This window comes from Vidua macroura, chromosome 13 (assembly GCF_024509145.1).
Source record: "Vidua macroura isolate BioBank_ID:100142 chromosome 13, ASM2450914v1, whole genome shotgun sequence".
NCBI classification, from domain to species: Eukaryota; Metazoa; Chordata; class Aves; order Passeriformes; family Viduidae; genus Vidua; species Vidua macroura.
This window is the reverse complement of record NC_071583.1, coordinates 10,540,738-10,547,394: the sequence shown is the minus strand read 5'-3', so window position 1 is coordinate 10,547,394 and position 6,657 is coordinate 10,540,738.

Here is a 6,657-nt window from a genome sequence, read left to right as displayed (position 1 = left end):
AAGGAAGTGAATCAGAAAGACACTTATGGTGCAAGTACAGTGCGTCCTACCCATCCACCAAGGTAAGGTTTCTTCTAAAAAGGATTCTGCTCAGGCTTTTTTACCCAAAATGAAACTTTGTGTGCTTGTTTGAGTGATGATCGTATGTGTTCCCATGTTGTACTGTTTGGGTTCACTTAGAGGAGTACATGAGAAAGCAGCTGAAAACAAACAGGAAAGCTGCTATCAAGGAGGACATTGACTTGCCAAGGCCATGAAAGTGACTGAACTGATGGACATTAAAAAGACTTGTTTAAATGAAAAAAAATTATTTACAGATGAGGTGGCACAGCACATATATATAGCTGCACTATAAGGCTCACTTATAGGTTAATTTTTGCCGGTCCTAAATAGAGTCTCAGGGAAAAGAGCAGTGAACAAGTCCCTCCCCACCTCAGTGTGCCACATTTATGAAATTGAGTAACAACAGTCTCTCTAAGAAAGCAGAGATATTTAATCAAAAAGCAAAATATCAGATGTACACTTCAAACAGAGAAATGGTATTTTTTCAGGCCAAGGGGAAGAGTTTAATTTTGACAAAAGAATTTGTAAGAACTCATCTGCTTTACCATAAGGAAAACTGCCACCACCAGTCTCATTTATATTACAGAAATGTTGTTCCCAAAGACTCCAGATCCACATGTGCAATTCTCCATCTCAAAATCGAAACATCACAGACCAAATGACTCCTGCACTTTCAGAGACGCCCAGTGAAAGAGCCAGTGATTATATGGCTGCACTGCTGGGATGCCAGCCTTGCTCTGCAGCTCAGATGATGGGGACAACATGGTGGTAAGACAGAAGGCATTAGTCCAGCAGAAAGTGTTAACTGGAGACAATGGGAATGCCAGAGTAGCTATATGTAGACAGCAGATGGAGAAGGAAGAAAAGGAAATAATCAAATTGTGCATTAAGACAGAGTTTGCTTAGATGTCTTTTTACATTTGCACTCATCTTGTGAGATGAATTTGCTATTTTCCTCTAGATATAGATTTTGTCAGATGACAAAATTTTAGAACTCCCAGCTTAGCAGCAATGCAGAACAAACTCAGAATTTGAAAAGAAAAGAGCAATTTCTTATCCTTGAAAGAACAAAGCTGGATGGTTATGCTGGTCCCCTTCAGCTTTAAAATGCTGCTGCAGAGCAGAGCCTGGCACTATTCTCTTTTCCTTTGTGGTGCTCTCTGGGACAGCACATGATGCTGCCATGGAGAAACCCATCTGGACAGAACAGTCTGGCAGATATTCACAGACCTTCATATGGAGCTTAAAGCTTTTCCCAACTAGGAGCTAATGTCAACAGTGTCCATATTCAACTTTGCAGAGTTCTGCCTCATCCTCTTGGCTGTTTTACATCCTACTTGAACCTCAAACTCCAACCAGCAGCCAAGAGAAGAGCTGTGTGTGGGTTTTAGAGTATTCAGTGCAATCTATTTGAAAAATGTCTGTTACTAAATGGTGTAAAGCCTTTAGCAGTCAAGACTAGAACAACTTTTTGTCAAAAACAAATTATACTAGTCCATATTGATTTTTCTTATCTGAGCAATTCCCAGATCAAATGTGCTCTTTCTACAAGTCAAAGGGCAATATTTCTAACTGCAGTCACTCCAAACTCTGAACAGATAAACCCCAAGTTTTTCTTTCTGTGCTCCATCATTGCTGTAAATAAAAACTTTACAGTGAAGGGCTCACCTTACCATTTTGTTGCTGATCCATAGAGCTTACTTTCAAAACAAGGAAAAAGCTTCCCAGCTCCATAAATTGGGCATGGCTATGAAGAGCAATTGCACATAAAAGACACAGCTGTGTGCAGCTTTTATGCTCCTGAGCACCCCAAGTGCTCTGATGTATCCTGCCCCCCTGCTCCCACTGTGTGACCTGCATGCTCAGCTTCCAGAGGACAGGAGTGCCTGGAGTCTGTGTTCTTCTCACCAAGCTCCCTCTGCTTGAGTCTGACAGTAGCAACTCGTGCACACAACAGGGACAAGAGAGAGCAGAGTGAAGCAAGAGATGAAAATGCCCAAGCTCTTGGCATCAGATGAGATTGGCACCTCCATTCCTCGTGTTCAAATTTAATTCCTCTCCTCCTCTTCCTCCTCCTCCTCCTCCTTGAGGTTTGCCAAGGAGATTCTGCTTCTGCCAAGTGATCAGTGATGCTGATGTTTGAGATCTGCTGGCAGAGCTGACAGCAGCAATATCTTCAGCTCCCCACAGAGGTGCTGGTTGAGAGCAGACCTGGAGGGAGCCCCACACAAACCTGCAGTCGTGTCACCCCAAATAAGATTACACAGCCAAGATGATGGATTTTAGGATATTAATAAATCAACATTTATTCATGAGTGGACTCTGGGAGGATCCTTAAAATCTATTTCACTAACAACAATAAAATTGGAATTTCAAAAACCAAAATATGTCAAATACCAAAGGGACGTCCTATTGAAGGAGAGGAAATCAAGCTGATTTGAGTCCAGAGACAAAACCTGAATACTTTGAATATTTCTCTGTACAACTGATAAAATGACTTTTATTTTTACAAACAGAAACTACACTTCCATATTTTTTTTCTTTTTTTAAAGTAAGTATTAGTCCAATATATTTGTCACAAAGGTGGAGTGAAGGGTGCTGGCTTTCATTCTTGGACTCTCCTGAGGAAACAAACTTATCAACAAAGAGGTGATGGTGACCAGATCCAACACAGCTCTCATAACACATTGTTTGAACCATGTCAGAGCCCAGCCCACTCTTCTGTCTGACCTTCTGTGCAGCCCTGTCCCAAAGTGGTGGCACAGAGCTCTGAGGTCCCCAGGCTGCCATCAACAGCAGAGTTGTTGTTCAACCTCAAGTGTCCGGGCCTCAGAGCAGAATCGTCCTGAAGCTCTTCACTGGCAATGAAAGCCCTTTTGAGCAATCCCTCTGTAAGAAGCACACTTAGCTGCTCTGTGGGCTTTTTTGGTGCATGGCACAGGCTTTTCTTTGTCGTGCCCCAAGGATCCTTTCTTCAGTCTTCTCCTGTTCCAGATCTCCCAGCCTTTCTGCACATACACTTCCCCTTTGATCTCCTTCCTTCCCAACCAGAACTGGCAGGGCTTGCATCCTTTTTTTTTTTCCTGATTATTGTCAATATGAGAGATGTCCTAAATACCAGGTTAAAGCTGAATACCAGACATTTTACATCTGCAGAAGAAAGGGCACTGCATGGTTATTTCCCATCTCCATTAAGTCTGTGGTGCCCTTTGCATTCAAACAGAGCACTCAATCTTTCTTAGATAATTTATCTTTCTCATTCTTTTCTCTTATAGTCTTCCATAGCAAGGTCCCCAAAGTTATCTAATAAACATAGATGTTGTGACATCCTCCCACAATAATTCTAAATATCATACAGGAAACATCACCTAATAAATGATAGAATTACTATGAAGAAGGAAATCAGCACTCCTGAAAATTCACTGTGAGTTGTTTTTTAACTTGTTGTAGAAATTGTTTCCATTTCTTTTCTTGAGTCCTTTTCTTGAGTGCTTTTTTGTCCTGCTTTGCTTTTCAAGCTCTTCTTTTGCCTCAATGCTTGTGATCACGTGCAAGAAATGTATATCTCCAGGCACAGAAATATAAAGTGCAGTCATTCTGAACTGGCACGAGAATGCAGGTCCACCCAGTTAATTTTTTTCCATTGTACTGGGTGGAGTGGCTCTGCAGAACCACTCATATACACACCCTTTCTTTTTTGGTATTGTTAATTATTTTAAACTGCTGTTCAGGTTGGTAGCATAGCTTATTACTGCAGAAAATGGGCAGTTTCTCTCCTTCTGTGGTGAGTTATGAAAAGCTTTTTAGCTTGATTTATTCTGAATTCTGCCATGTCTTGCTGATTTATCTATTATGCTCTAAAATAAGGCCAATTAAGCCCAGCAGTTAAGCCAGACGAAGACATGCATTTCCCTACCCAAAAGGTACTTTTGAAACAAAAAGACAGTGCTTTAAGCCAGTAAATGGTATCTTTTGCTTTGAACTAAGGACAGCACCATAGGATTATCACTGACTGTTGTCATGGGCACCTCACATTATTACTCCACTTTGCTTTGTTACTACATTCAGTCAAAGCAGCGACACACAAAGGAGAAGGCAGCGCTGTCAAGTGCTCCGAGGCTGGGATTGCTGAACGTGGATTTCAATAATTTGACTGGTTCACATGAGCCAGCCAGCCCCTGCCAATGTGGGAGCTGTTGTTGGCCAACCAAAACACAGCTGTTGTGGCTCATTTTGAAGTCTACCAGCCTTTCTGCTGTCCCCTTTCAGAAATTAAGCTTAATCTTCTGTATGCGAGGCTTATATCACCTTATTCAGGAAGGGTTTCACTGACAGCCTTGGTGTTTTTTTGCCTCTTCACCTTATCCTTTGTGGTTCTGGCAAGGAAGAAGATTTAATAGAAATATATCCACGCAAAAAGCAAAACAGTGTGAATGCTGTGTGGTTCTGCCCCACAGCCAGCCCATGGCTGTGCAAGGGAAACACAAGGTTTTTGGGAAAAGTCCGAGCCGTCTTTTGGGATGTTCTCCATACTGGGGGAAGCCGACCCTCTAGTGTGACTTAAGCCAGTGGGCACACGCCCAAAACAGAAGCTGTGTTTTAAGCTGAGTTTTATTTTAATTTATTTTTTTTTTAGCTTTCGCTGAAACCCAAGTGAAATTAAAGTGTGGAAGGGGAGGCAGTTGTCTAATCTGTATGGATCAAAATTTCATTAAATCTTAAGTGAGTAGCAGCAAAACAAAGCAGCTGAGCCTCCCCAGCCCACCAGCATCTCCCCATGGCCTCATCTGTGTGTGCAAAAGCCAAATCTATAAGCTATAAGTAACTCTGCTCCACTGCCAAGGACTCATCACACTGGTTTATCCAGAAGGGCTTCTGCACCAAGGACAGCCTCAGGCATGTGGGTTACATTTCAGGTCTGCTTTTAGAAGAGGGCTGCTCCCAGGGAAGATGAATGTTGGTCTTCAGGCCTGTGATTGTTGAAAAGCCTAGACTGGAGCTTTTTTTACTGCCTGGTGTCACAGTGCTCCTCTAATGACCACTGGTTGTTGCCACAGCTGAATAAGTTTCCCAGATTAACCAGCAAAAAGAGAATCCCTCCATCCTTGGTTCTTTTTTCATTTTATAATTATCTGCTCTTTCTCTACACTTGCTCTTTTATCCTTACGTTGTGCTCCTGCCTGGATGTGCCCAGTGCCTTGCAATTAAAACGAAGCTGCTCTGTAGAGTTCACAATCTAAGATCACACGCTGCCAACCCTTGCTCATTAGAGCAATCCCACTGGAGAGAGTAAAGCTGTTTCACACCAGGCCTGCTTGCTTGGTGTAGTTAAGTTCTGACCTTAAATTACGTGTTTTAAAACATCAGCAAAACGTTCTCTGACTCACTGCTAATAATATAGCTGCTAATGGGGTGAATGTCTAAAAAATACATCCAAATATTTTTATATAATAATCAGAAAACTTTCATTCCCAAAGGGAAGGAACAGTTGCACTTTCAACATCACTTGTGTTTTGGCCTGGAGGTGTCCTACATGCTGTGCCAAAAAGTAATAATTAAAGGGACACAGTCAACATAAAACTAAGTTTATTGAAATTCCTAACCTGTGCTCCTTGGCAATGCAGTAGAGTGTTCAGAGTGAAGAGTTTTTTAATATAAGTTTGTTTTGCACCACTCAGACTCTTTGTTCTTTTTGCAGTGCTCAGTTTTAAGTATAAAATCTGTTTTTTCTGGTTTCGCTTCTAGTTTGTGTTCGATCACTCAGTGTTTCTGTGGTGTATGTGCTCTGAATTTAAAAGACATCTGCTTCACTTCAGCTGGATCCCCTACTGTCAGTCTTTGCTTCCTCCTGTTATGTGCATGTTAAAATATCACTGGCATGAATATGCAAGGAAACTAAATGCAAAGCCAGCACCACAAATAATTGCTGATCCTTTTAAAGTGTCCAAGCCTCTCATGAGGTCTTTGATGCAGAGGCTGTTAAGCAAGACTAAAATTTTGACTGCTCTCTTTGCAAGCAACAAGAGTGAGCATCTGCAATTACTTTGTGAAAGCAACCACTGGTGAGAATTACAAATCAATACAATGCAATGTGCTGGGTGTATTTTATTTTAATGAAACCCTGCTTCACACATTGTTTGGAGTTTCTCAGCTGCCTTGTTCTTCCCTGGCATCCAGGCAGGGTGATAAAGGAGTGAGCCACCTCCTCCCCAGCTGGGGTCATGTAGCAGATGCTACAAGAGACCCCACAAATTTTGCTGATTTCTTTTTTTGGTGGGGTTTCCCCCAGTTGGATGGTGTTGCAAGTAACTGACTGTAAATCACAAGTCACTTGGTCGCCAAGGCTTTGCAAGTAAAATTGCAAGAGATTCAAATTAAAAGAAAAGAAAGAAGTATAAAAATGCATAGCTCTGAGTCCGCAGGAGGGAGTGACGCTCCTGCCTGTGCCAGAAGCAGCTGTGCCAAGCAGACAAACCCCAGCCAGATGTTGGCACCCTGCCCTGCCCTGCTTTGCCCAGGGAGTCTTGGATGGGCAGTGGGGAGTCAATTCCCACCCCTGGGTTTGGGGGTAGGGGGCTCTGCCCCCTGTGCCAG